The sequence below is a fragment of the Eumetopias jubatus genome, unplaced genomic scaffold (genome assembly GCF_037043125.1).
Source record: "Eumetopias jubatus isolate StellerSeaLion01/CBP00866 unplaced genomic scaffold, mEumJub1_p1.0 scaffold_12, whole genome shotgun sequence".
In the NCBI taxonomy this organism is placed as follows: Eukaryota; Metazoa; Chordata; class Mammalia; order Carnivora; family Otariidae; genus Eumetopias; species Eumetopias jubatus.
The window spans coordinates 46,349,127-46,363,578 of record NW_028274818.1 but is presented as its reverse complement, the minus strand read 5'-3'; the positions used below and the strand labels follow the sequence as shown (position 1 = coordinate 46,363,578).

Sequence of the window (14,452 nt, the reverse complement as noted above, 5' to 3'; positions counted from 1 at the left end):
TACTTTATCTAAGTAATATTCCATTGTGTGTGTGTGTGTATATATATATATGTATATGTATATACACATACATAAAACATCTTCTTTATCCATCCATCTATGGACATCTGGGTTCTTTCTATAGTTTGGCTATTGTGGACATTGCTGCTATAAATATTGGGGTGCACGTACCCCTTTGGATCACTACATTTGTATCTTTGGGGTAAATACCTAGTAGTGCAAATTGCTGGGTCATAGGGTAGCTCTATTTTCAACTTTTTGAGGAACCTCCATACTGTTTTCCAGAGTGGCTGTACCAGCTTGCATTCCCACCAACAGTGTGGGAGGGTTCCCCTTTCTCTGCATCCTCGCCAACATCTGTCATTTCTTGACGTGCTAATTTTAGCCATTCTGACTGGTGTGCAGTGGTATCTCATTGTGGTTTTGATTTGGATTTCCCTGATGCCAAGTAATATGGAGCATTTTTTCATGTGTCTGTTGGCCATTTGGATGTCTTCTTTGGAGAAATGTCTGTTCATGTCTTCTGCCCATTTCTTGATTGGATTATTTGTTCTTTGGGTGTTGAGTTTGATAAGTTCTTTATAGAGTTTGGATACTAACCCTTTATCTGATAAGACATTTGCAAATATCTTCTCCCATTCTGTCAGCTGTCTTTTGATTTTGTCGACTGTTTCCTTTGCTGTGCAAAAGCTTTTTATCTTGATGAAGTCCCAATAGTTCATTTTTGCCTTTGTTACTCTTGCCTTTGGAGACGTGTCTAGCAAGAAGTTGCTGCAGCTGAGATCACAGAGGTTGCTGCCTGTGTTCTCCTCTAGGATTTTGATGAATTCTTGTCTCACATTTAGACCTTTCATCCATTTTAAGACTATTTTTGTATATGGTGTAAGAAGATGGTCCAGTTTCATTCTTCTGCATGTGGCTGTCCAATTTTCCCAACACCATTTGTTGAAGAGACTGTCTTTTTTCCATTGGATATTCTTTCCTGCTTTGTCAAAGACTAGTTGACCATAGAGTTGAGGGTCCATCTCTGGGTTCTCTATTCTCTTCCATTGATCTATGTGTCTGTTTTTGTGCTAGTACCATACTGTCTTGATGATTACAGCTTTGTAATACAGCTTGAAGTCTGGAATTGTGATGCCACCAACTTTGGTTTTCTTTGGATCCAAAGGAATGTTAAAGCAGGGGAAGTAACTCCTCTTTGAGAATAAAATGAATTTGATCTCAATGTCATGTTTCTGTGCTCCACTGGTTACCAAGTAACCCCTTCCTATTTTGCTCCCACCAGCTGACCATTGGCTTCTGTCTGCTAAGCTGGAACTCCGGTGTAAACCTGTTTTCCAGAAAAGTCTCTAGATAGGGTCTTTTGCATCTTTCTTTATAATGAACACAGGTTTGGAGCCACAACTTGTCCTGACTGCTGCCTGCTTTGTTTGAACTGCTCTTTCTTTTCTTTTCTTTTTCTTTCTTTTCTTTTTTCTTTTTTCTCTCTTTCTCTTCCTTTCTTTCTTAGATTATAAATTTGTTGAGGTAAAAACAATGTCTTTCATATTATTCTGTATTCATTACTTCCTACAGTACTTAACATCCCTTACATTTTATACAGTGACTTGTAAATAATAGACACTTAAAACTGTTGATGGAATACAGTTCATTCCTACACTGTAACCTGGCTCTAAGAATTTTTATCCTGGCACCACTCAAGGTCCTGCTATATTGATCATTTGTCTCAGCCCATGGATTCACAGAACACAACTTAACAGGAAATATCAATTATTCAAAGTTCCTATTGCATGCATTTCACTTCTTTGGTAAAAAAAAATAGACTTTTGAAAATGAAATATTAAATCAGGAAGGTATTGTCCAAAAGGATACAAAAATTTGCTGGGGTAACTGGAATGTTGATATATCTGGTCTTATCAATTCCACATTTTACATCTAGATTACTACAGAGTATTAATCTTCAAAGAAAGTACTATCAAAGAAATAATTTTCCTAGTGTAAATATTCCCCACTCAAAAAGAAATGAAAATAAATTCACTTCCACAGTGTTTGAAATAGATGTCATAAGTATTAACAAAAATAAGTAAATTTAATAATGTGGTTCTTACACAATTATGATGTTCCAGGCTCAGTGCTAACTTGTAGGGATACAATGATGAACCAAACAGACATAGTGTCAACTTTCCATCTAACTGGGTTTTTAATACAAATGAAATCCAGAAATTCAGTTAGTTAGTTCTGTATATATTTATTATATATCTTTACTATGTTAGTTTCCAAATTGTGGCTTAATTTCACTAAGAAAAATTAGTCCGAGGAATCCTAATACATTTGAAGGAGATACAAGTGGTACTGCTGGACCGGGCAGCTACACAACTGAACAAAACTAATTAATGCCTAATTGCTAGCAGCTTACGATCACCTCCCCTTTTTTCCTGTTTACATTGTGTTTTTCAAATTATGATTGTCTTTGAAGTTAATGTTTAAAGGGTTTTTCCTGCCTGTGGACTTGGTTGATAGTTTCATTATTCCATGGATTCTTGGTGAACATAGGGCTACAGAAATGCAGGGGGTCAAGGGCAGACTGGCCATGGCCAACAGTTCAATATGTGATTGCATCTGGAGTCCATCAATTCTGAAATGCCAGAGGACTACACATGCTGTGGGAGTGTGCAGATAATCTTCAGGGGATGAGGAAAAAAGGAACACTTTTTCTCTTTGGAATTTATTGAATACCCACATTTATTCAGTCCCACTTTCTGAAAATAAAATGTTTCTTATGTCTAGTTCATTTTAACCCAGGATTGCTGCAAAGATTCAGCAGTTCTTGGGATTTTTTTGTCTAAACATGGTGCTTTCCAATGAAGTCTGACAGAATTGGCCTGGCATCTTGCCCAGCAATAATTCCACTGGTAGGCTCTGTAGTTTACGTATCAATGTAAAAATAAATGGCAGTTACTCTAACCAGGATGCAGAGAGCTAAGAGGTCATTTCTCAGATAAAGCCTGGATATAGGGTGCTGCTCAGGGTCATGAAATCAGTCTGTGTACATACACACAGATGGGATGACATCATCTCACAGAAGGTGAGAAATTTGCCATTGTTCTGGAAAGAATATTTCCACTGACAGTAAGAAAATCAGAAAGGACATGAACAAATATGGAAGCAAAATTAGATTTCTGCCAAATAACAGTTGAATAAAGATGGTCAGAATGATTCGGGCTTCACTTGATTAGGTTAAATAAGGATGCAATAGACCTCACTATAATTATCTCAAGGGTTAGAATTTTTAATTTCCTAGAAAAAAAAGCTCCTTTTGTTTTGATAAAGTGGTTTTAATGGAGCAAGAACAAGTTTAAAAACCTTAGTTCAACTCCATCAAAGTCTAGAGGCAAATTTTAGGATCTGGGGAGAAGTAATCCATTCTTATTTGGTTTTTAATCTCATTTCACCACCATGACCCATCACCATTATTACCATCACCACCACCATCATCAACCATCATCATAATCATAAATAACAATTGCTTTTCATTAACCAAAGCAATGGAAACATGGCACTCCATTAGTATCAAGGCATTAATTCATTCTTTATATTTTAATCATAACAAAAGCAAAATATGTGAGTTTTTATAATTTCTCACCAATGATTTAAAGAGTTACATATAGATTATGATACTAAAAATAAAAAATAAACACTACTTTAAAATTTAGGTGTCTTAACACACTATGAATGGTAAGGCTGGCAAAATGAATTTTAAGTGGCTATGAAAACAGCCGTTGCTCTGTCTGCAAAGACTGTAGAAGATAAAATCTTGCCTAACTCTTGCAAATCTTGCAAATGTCATCTTCATACTCACAGGCATATTTCCTGTTAGTCATCAGCTGGGTCTGATTTGTTGCTATTATGCCTCTGGTAGGACATTCTCAAAAAGACCTATAGGACTTGCTCTTCAGGATGATTTAATTATTATCAATAAATTAATCAGATAATGGTAATGCTTTGAATTATCTAAGCAAAAATGTAAAATATTTTTTCACCACTGGTATATTTAGAGTACACGGGCAAATTTGTGTTTTCATCCTTTCACATAACAAACATTTATTGAGTACCTAAGATTTTCAGATACTTTATAACCACAAAGAACTCAAAGAATGTTGTATACAAAACCAAATTATGTACAATTAGGGACTAAATCTCTTTCTGGTAGTTAGTTCTTAAAATAGGAAGGTAGGTAAAATTATTGAGTGCCTGTTATATGCTAGGTATCTAACTCTAGACCTATCATTTATTTCCCACAAAAAGCTCTATGAAGGTGTCACTGCCATTTTACAGAGAAAGCACTTAATAAGCCTTAAAATGGTTAAATAATCGATGGTGTCTGGTCTATACCTTAATAGGGATGATAACTCACAGGGTTATTGCAGATTAGCTATATATGTATTATCTAGGCATTTACAAATGAAACTTGATCACAGTTCTCATACTTGCATATTTAGATTACACATCCTACTAATAAATAATACTAAATATATCTTATTTGATTCTTCTGAAATTTGAGATGTTTCTAGATATTCAAAATTTATCAGAAATTTCAATAAAAATAGATAAATTTAGTTTTTCCACATTTGACTGATTAAAAAAAAACATGCTAATACCTATGTCACCTGGCACTTGTTAAAAAGTAGTTATGATGATGTAATGAGCATATGGTTATGATAATATCAATTTCATACTTAGTGAAGTAATTCTGGTCATTAGAGACTTAACTTCATCAATCATCTTGAAAAAGATTTCCTTTTTTACTGCAATACTCTCCCTGGTGACGTGAACTAATTAGTGACAGACATCCACCCTTTCCTGACACCATAGAAAACAAATTAATACTTCTTATGTTGATACAGACATAACATGGCAAAGAAAAGGAAACCTTGTCTGGCCCTTTGATTTCCATGCGGCAGCATGAAATTGCAGAGAGAATGTCAGTTATACATGGAATATGCTAAAATATTTAACCAGGACATTCATATTCATCTTCAGCTTTAAAAGTCTTCCTCATAAAGGAGCAGCTAATAAAATCAATAGATTTGTTTCTTGTCCCCAGATAAACAGGAAGATAGTATGTTTTAAACAAAACTTTAAACTCATACTGTGTAATAAATATCACCCCACTTATCCTAACTTCTACTCCTAAGCCTGGCTAGTACAAGAATTTGGAAATTTATCAGCCACTGCCAACTTAAAATTGATATATTGCTTTAGACTGTGCCAAAAAATTTTGCCAAACTCACCCATGATATAATCTTTAAGTAGGGTAAACTAAACAATACTTAAAAAAAACTCTATAAATTTTTCATAATTCTCAGACTGTTATAAAACATGGTTTTAAATGTAAGCAGTAATATGCTGGCAGGTGTTACAACTGGAAAGGAAAGTACTTATATAATGAAATCTAAAATTGTTGGGGCATCTGGGTGGCTCAGTTGGTTAAGCATCCAACTCTTGATTTCGGCTCAGGTCAGGATCTCAAGGGGGATCCTGGGATCCTTAATCGTGGGGGTTAAGCCCCACGTCCAGCTCAGCGCAGAGCATGGAGCCTGCTTAGGATTCTCTCTCTTCCTCTCCTTTTGCCCCTCCCTTGCCGTGTTCACTCTTGCTCTCTCTCTCGCAAAAAATAAATAAATAAATAAAATTATTGATGTGACCCAAATAAGCCATTGAAATTAACATGGAAACATGAAACATAAGGTTAGTGACCCAAATCTTCCCTGTAGTGTTATTATTCCTTTGAGGTCCATTTAGCAATTAAGGAACAGACACCTATCGGGTGCAATTGTGTTTTTCCCTTTGTGCAAGATACTATGGATAAAAAGGGGGAGTCAAGAAGTACCTCAGTAATAATACTGGGGAAAAACTAGACACATGGAATTGACGGTGATTAAGTGCAAAACTGTGTGGCATTAAAAAAAAAAAAAAGTTCTACAGAAACCAGAACAAAGAGACCAACCAATATTCAGAAAGGTGATTTAGTCTATGGCCAGATCTCCCTGAACACACCTGATCTCATCTGATCTCAGAAGCAAAGTAGGGTCAGGCCTCATTACTACTTGGATGGGAGAAAGAAGGTGGTTTATGAGAGGAAATTCACATCACAGGTAGGATTTAGATAGGAAACATTAAAGTCAAAACAGCTCTGTGAGCTAGGTCATAGAACCAGAATGAGAATGATATAATTTGAAACTAGTTGGGATGCCTCTGTGACTCAAGCAATGGGAAGTGGAATTGGGTGAACCATGGAAAGAGGGAAGTAACAGAACAGAGGCTGGGGCCAAAGCAGTAGAAAACAGGAATCCACTGAAAGTATAATAGACATGGAGCCTGGCAGAGGAAACATTCAGTGGCCACCAGAAAATCAGTTCTGGAGACTGCAGATGAGACAAGAGTAGTACCTAGCCATCCTTTTGAGAAATTCAATACCAAGAAAATTCAAAACTCATACACAGACTCCAAAAATTATCTGCCTGATACTGCTCTGACATATAAAATCTGGCAGCATCAGTAATATTTTATGGCAGGAAATAATAAATCTGAAAGTTCCTCTACTTTCAATTCATAATTAGAGATGAATCCTTAATAACAAGTTCAAATATTAGTTACCCAGATTAAAGAAATAGGAATAAGGGAAAAGACATATGAATATCTAATTCCCTTAAATAGTATCCATATATTGAAAGGAAACATTTTTTTTGCACCCTACAGTGTTTTATGAGGGATAAATGTTGAAGATAAAGTGTTAAAAGTATTATGTAGGAGTCAGTTTGTGGAGGGCTGAGGTTTGTAAATTTTATTCTGGGGTAATTAGGAAACAACACAAAGGTTCTGAATGCATGGACATTTAAAGCAGTATTTAGGGAAAGTCTGCCTGGTTATACTATGGATTAAAGTGAGGGAACAAAACTGAAAGGAAGGAAGTCCACAAAATGAGGATTTTAATAGTTTAGGCATGTGACATTTGAGATGGGTGAGGGTGTTACCACTGGAAGTAAGAGAGGGAGCGATTTAAAAACAGGGAAAACTGAACTAACCATGTATAGGGAAAGTGGAAGGTACGTAGGCCTAAACATATCACTATACCTAGGATAATTCCATCTGAACTCTAAATTTCACAGTAGCCCATTCACACCGATCCCAATCAGCATTCCCAAGCATCCACTGATTCTAGCATCCTCCCATAGAAAATGTGTCCCAATATGTCCATAAATAAAAAGGCATTTGAAATTCAATTTTAAAAATGGGTACACTGTGTTTGTGTGGTCTGGGGGAAGGAGGGCAAAGGGTGAAAGAGAGAAAGAGGTCAGGCATGATTCCTTAAAACAGATCCCAAGTACCCTGACTCCTGGTCTAGTGCTTTCACTACCCCAGAAAGCAATTAGATTAACAGACTCAGGCAAGAAAGGATTTTTAGCTCAGTAACTTTCAGTGTCCAAAAGAAATAGGGTTAAAAAGTTTTAGAAGCTTTTCTTAGCCTCCCCCAAAAGGGTATGTGTCCAAAAGTTACCTAGTGGAGCAACCAATTGCCAATTGTTGTTGTTTAAAAACGCATTGAATTACATTTTGGAAAAAAAAAAAAAAAGTATTTCAGGGCTGTCAATTGATCCCTGTGATGGAAGATTCCCAAGCTTCTAAATGTTCCTCGTGATAATTTCGTGTAACGAGGAACTAAGACCCTGATGAGAAGATACTCCAGTAAGTAGTTTTTAGTATTAAGTTTCTTTTTTTTACTTCAGTTCTTACAATAAAATCTAAGTAAATATCCTTGTTTTGGGGATAGTTAAAAACCTACATTCAGCCCAACCACTTAATTGATTCATATTTTTGAAAACATAACAGAACAGGTTTACAACTGTTCCCAATACTTTTTTTTGTCATTGTGGATAAGATATTGAATGATCTGACATCAAGCAATGCTACATGAGAAATTGGGAAAGAATTAGTCTTTAATTACCAAACCTAATTTCTATTGAATTGTGCAGACTGTAAAACATATTTTACAGGATCTCCGACTCTTCTAAATATCTGTGTTTACTGTAGAAAAAGCTAACGTCAAAAAGTTACATAATGACTATCATTGAGCCTGCTGAGAATTGTAATTAGTAGCCATGTCCTATCCCAAAAGATGTGTACCTAGTGATTTAGTTCAATCAGTGTATTTAAAACATACTGACATTGTTTGAAAATGCATTACTTCCGTTTCTGATTAGGGAGGTGACCCCAGCTAGTTCTGGTGGTAACCAACTGTTAAACATGAGGCTTGCCCAAAGAGATTAACAGAATTTCACTAAGAATGTAAGAATGTAAGAATGATTTACAATAGACAGATGTGTTTGCTCATTTAACTTTTCCTTAATTTTCAATGAGTGGAAATGTTAATGGAATACATTTTAACATTTTTAAAGCTTTTCCATGCCTACTAGAAAGCTCACATAAAAATGGTCAGGGATTCCTTCCAAAGAGCAATGGATGAAAACTAAAAGTCAACCAATCAACCAAACAAAAACAACAAAAACAGAGATCAACTGCCTGGAGAAAGAGGCATAGGCCACTGAAATCCCAAAGATTTGGAATCAAACGCATATTTCCAAATGATATCTCATCAGTGGAAATATGAAGAACTGGCTACAACTTTTCCAAAGCAGAATTATTCCTGAATGGCAATAATCCCAATGAATTATGATAGTGGTTAATCTACATGGCAGCAGCAATAAGTTTCCTAAGACTTCTGCTCTTGATATTTCTGCTTTTCTTTTTTCTCTGGAAAAGACTAGAGTTGTGCTGTCCAATAGAGTAGCCACTAGCCATATGTCTATTTATTTTTATTTTTACTTTATTTTTTTTAGAGAGGGAGGGGTGGGGCAGAGAGAGTGGGAATGAGAGAATTTTAAGCAGACTCCACATGACCCTGAGATCATGATCTAAGCCAAAATCAAGAGTTGGACACTTAACCGACTGAGCCACCCAGGCGCCCTCCACATGTCTATTTCAATTAAAATTTAAATTGCCTAAAACTAGATCAAATTTCAAAACAAGTTCCTTTAGGAGCATTAGCCATATTTCAAGTGCTCAAGTGCCACATACACATGGAACAGCACTGATATACAACACTTCTATCATTGTAGAAATTTCTACTAGACAGTGCTGGACTAGACAAGTTCTGTTAAATCTGAGAGGTCATTTATTCATTGATTTACCAGTAGGTGGTGCATTGGCAATAAAACACACAGGCAAGGACTAAATCTTGAGAGTTATATGCTGGATTTGTAAAAAACCCCACACCTACAAACCAATATGCTTAGGAAATTCAGTTAATAAAAGAACGGCAATAATGTCAGACATAGACAATGATAAATTTAGGTTGAATTCTATTTTAGCGAGAAAATACTACTGGCAAATATGCATGAAGATTTCCTAAAAATTTATCATTTTTATTTTCCCAATATAAGATGTAAGAATATGTAGCAAATGTTTGCTGCCTTGATATCCATTTGAAGTAATTCCTAGTATAAAATTATTTACACATTAACATTGTTTCCATACAATATTTTTTCTTTCCATAACAATAACAAAAATTCATGAATTCAGGAGCTTCGTTGGGTGATTAGCCAAAACAGATTAAGACAGTAGACAAGATTGGTAAGAATGACAGAATTTTAAAAATCTTATTCTTTCTTACTTAGAAAATCTTCAATTAAATGATGACTAGCATTACCTTTTCTTTACTGGGATCTCTTTATAACAATTTTCTAAAATCACAGAATTTCCAAATAAGAGAGGAAGGCCATTCTTATTTGACTTGGGGGAAAAAAAGGCACCATCTCCTGTGTGAAGCCCTCCTCAACATCTACTCATCACTGACACAGAATTAAATGCTCCTGGGTGTAGTACCCTGGTGAAGTTCTTACCACTCTGTGTTATAAATATTTATTCATTTAATCTACTTATTTCCTTTCTGATATTATAAACTTATTGAGGGAAGGATGCTATTTTATTCTCATTTATATCCTCAGCAAGGAGCACAATATCTGACACTTAAAGTTTTGGTGAATACATGAATGAATGAATAAAAGTATAAACAAATGAACAAACAAGACACCAGCCCGGACACTTGGTAGACCTGTTTAGTCAAGGCATTTCATGTGTTTCAGTATTTGTTTCATTATTATGGGGAAAAGTATACCTGTGGCTAAGCAGTATTACATAGATAGTGCTGTAAGATGTAGCATAAATGAAGATTCCAGCATCATAGTGATTATTCATCAGTTCTGCACTCTCAACCAAATGCTCCTAAGCTAAACCTTTCTGCAGATGAAGTAGTTAAGGACTAAGAGCTAATTCAACTTTTATTCATAATAGTCAAATATCATAGCCCTTTCCTCACACCTATAAAATAGCAAGTTACTACATTTTCCCTGTATTAAAAATCTAATCTGTAGAAACAGAACTTATTTTTTAATTGGATAATTAACTCATAAAATAATAACTCAAACATTAAACAATGTTCAGGGGAATTTAAATCAAATAATTCCGGGGCACTGTGCTCCGCGGGAAGCCTGCTCCCTCTCCCACTCCCCCTGGTTGTATTCCCTCTCTCGCTGTGTCTCTCTCTGTCAAATAAATAAAAAAAAAAATCTTTAAAAAAAATAAATCAAATCATTTCTTAGTATGTGCTATTACATAAATATTTTTCAGACTTGGCCAAAGTTGCCTTGCCTAAATACTCTACTTGTCATTCAAACTTCCCACAGATAGGCATGCATGCAATACTATGTGCTAAATATTGTGTCAGGCACCAAAGAAACAAAACTAAAGAAAGTTGGGTCTTGCCTTCATGGAGCTTATTATCTAGTCATCTCATATTTTCTCTGTGTGCTTCTTTTGGAGCCTATTTATTGTTCTCTCTCTCCTCTAGACTGCTCCTTAACAGCTACTCTACCAGAACTTAGGTCAAAGGATTTACCAAACTGTTGTGATCTACCTGGTCTACTCTATAAAGCACCAGAGAAGGAGGGAGTAAGAAGGGAGGGCTAGGGAATTAAAATCGAGCAGTGATTTCTCTAAATCATCGTTACACACAATGCTGAGATTTCCAGAGATTTTTAACCCATGCCACAGAAACCTACAGACATTTGTAACTTTCTTATTAAAAAAAAAAAAAATCAGTACTCTCACTTTTCTATCCATACCAAGAACCCTTTATTTAATCTTTTTACACTTGCACCTGAAGCCTGCTAATAGCATGCATAGGCATTTCTGAATACAATGCAGAACAATGGAAAGACACAGATCTGGGCTGTGTCTCTTGCTGGCTTTGTAACCTAGAGCAAGCCAGTAGGGGTTACATAATAACCCCATCATAAGTCAAGGAAGATCTATATATTTTATTGAGTAGAATTGGGTTGCGTTATAACAGAAGTTGGCCCCTAACCACGGAGTCATTAGAATACATTCATCAGATAAAGTAATTAAACATGAAACTTTTCATAAAATTTACAGTCATCATAGGAAGAAGTAGGAAAGCAAATATTTCTATGGAAAACTGCACATTCCTTGGATACCACTGCAGTGAATACTTGAGGCAAAACTTCACTAGATTATTCTTCATCAAATCTAAAGGCCTCCAACTCACTCCTTATTAGATCCATTTACAGAAGGCAGTATTTTATTTATTTATTTGACAGAGAGAGAGAGAGAGAGAGAGAGTGCATGAGCAGGGAGAGGCGCAGCGGCAGAGGGAGAAGCAGACTCCCTGCTGAGCAGGGAGCCCAGGACCCTGGGATCATGACCTGAGCTGAAGCCAGATGCTTAACCAACTGAGCCACCCAGGAGCCCTAGAAGGCAGTATTTTAACAAAGCATTTTGTTCATTTGTGCTGATTCATACTGGGACATCAAACAACCAAGGCAATGAATACAATTCACTTTTGACAACAAGTAATGATTTGGGGGTTTTCATTTTAAGTAGATGGTTTCATCTCATCTAAATGAAATACACAAAGATGGCACTAGTATTTAAAACAGACATATACATGTCTCAGGTCAACTTTCAAAAACAAAAAGCTTGACTAGCAAGACTCCAATGTATCAAAACGTTTAGGAAAAGAGATGAGCTAATAAAAAGCAGTTTTCATTATTCCAACATAGATACAGACTTCTATAAATCACAATTTACTTCTGTGAAAATCTTGCAAAGGGAAAAACTGAAGAGATCATCATGGCTCTTTTACTGGACTATTCAGTATAGGAAACCTAATGTAATTATTAACTGAAATTCTGCATTTATTCTTTTTGCTTGACCTCACTTTGCTTCAGAAAGGATTATTTTATTTTATTTTTGAGAGAGAGAGAGAGCATGTGTGCATGCACAGGGGGGCGGGGGCAGCAGACAGAGGGAGAGAGACAGACTCCACACCCAGCCCCAAGCCTGACACGGGGCTTGATCTCACGATCCTGAGATCATGACCTGAGCTGAAATCGAGTCAGATGCTTAACCCACTGAGCCACCCAGGTGCCCCTGCTTCAGAAAGGATTTAAAACAGCTTATTCTGTAATATAGTTCTATAAAATTCCAGACCCTTAAGCTTTCAAATATGAATTTTCATATTGATAGAAGTCCTAACATGACACTTTGAGAGGCATTGTTTCTTAATTTATTTTAATTATTCTTTATTTTTATACTCATATTAACTTTCTTATTATATCTTAATATTTTAAATATAAAAGTGATAAAGAAAATTTAGGGAAAATTTAGCAAAGAAAGAAAATACATTACCCATACATAATTCAAACTCCCAATAAAAGTAATGTGAGCACTCTCAAAAATTTTTAAATCCTATTTACACAAAGTTTTAAAATAATAGATTCCTATTAAATACCTTTTTTTAAGTACAGAAAAAAGGAAGTAAGTAGGTCATTTATAATTCCATTGCCTCCAAACAAGCAGTGGTCAATCTCATATTCACATTTTCATCTATATCAATCTAATTGGTTTTTTCCCCCCTTCCTGGCTTAACTGTGGGTGGCTTCAATTTGTTTGTTTATATGTTTGACTAGCTGGACTTCTGAGTCTTGTAAACCCCGCTTGAGGGAATCCCCTTTCCAAAGAATTTCCTGTGTCTAATTATACCATTATCTCCACAGTGAGGAATTCTCATAATGAAAGAAGAGCATCAACCCGGTCACATTCTCTCATGCTCATTATGTGACTGATTCAAACAGCCATAGTTTCTAGGACCAGTGTTTCTTCTCAAGGCTCTTCTGGTAAATTGATAATGAGTCTAATGTCACTAAGGGAAATGAGAATGATGGAAAAGGGCCAGTAGGACACTTGCTTCTGCTACTGCTGTGCTCAAAATTTCATGATACTGCCAAAATTGAAGGCTTTTAAGTGCCCGTGGTCTAAGCAAGAGTTAAAGTTCCACTGGGAGCATTGGAATGGCTGATTCTAGGATGGGGAAAGGAATTATCTGATTTCATCTGCCTTTCTGCTTCCCACTAAGAAAATAGAGAATTTCTTCCTAAATTAGAGGACACATTCAGACCCTAAGAACCAAAATACGACAAATATTCATTGCAATTATGTTCTAGCCTTTAACATAGCTGAGAAGTCTGACACCAGTCTGATTTTATCCCTCAGCTTACAACATATTGGTTTAGTCTGAACATATGCTTGTGGAGTTTTTTCTCTTATACTAATAATTTGAAATTGCAGCCAGGATGTGTCTAGATGAAGTTCTCTCTTCATTGACCTTGCTTGATTTGCTCACCCAGGACTATTTTTGTTTTCCTCCCTAGGATAATTTTCTTCCACTGTATCTTTTTCTATTTCTTTTGTTTCACTTGTCTTTGTTATATACATACATATGCCATATACCTAGAAATCTTGAAGTTCCAAGTTCCTGTCTCTGGTTTTTATTTCTGCTTAAAATATATATATATATTATTCACTCTTAATTCTTTTCCTCAACGTTCTGAAAGAACTTCTCAAATTTATGTACCACATCCCTGATTTTATTTTTATGTAATATAAATCCTGCTTTTTAGTGCCTCTAATTCAAATTTGCATTATATTATACCATTTTAATAACAAATCCTTTCTTATTCCATCACACCTGTAGTTGTCCTATCACCTCAGCCAGTTCCTCCTTTACCTATATATACTCCTGCTGAAAGGAGGATAGGTCTTTTAGAAAGACATTGGTGACACTAAACATTTTTTTCGTCTTCAGAATAAACTGCCTTCAGAAGCAACCATTTCTTCTAAGGCTATTCCCCCTTATTTTGTTCCCCAGTATCTTTTTCTTAGGTCCAATGCTTTATTTTTTTTTCCTGTTGTTTTGTTTTGTTTTGATAATTTTCTGTTTATTCATCCTCAAATTAGGTGACATCAAATCCAGACC

The 14,452-nt window shown here is 35.7% G+C and overlaps 1 protein-coding gene across 1 annotated transcript in view; it reads right to left on the bottom strand.

Moving 5' to 3' along the window:
* The window catches only part of HMCN1 (hemicentin 1), a 467,830-nt gene that overhangs the window by 243,789 nt on the left and 209,589 nt on the right, over nucleotides 1-14,452 (bottom strand). The gene's annotated exons all lie outside the window — the stretch shown is intronic.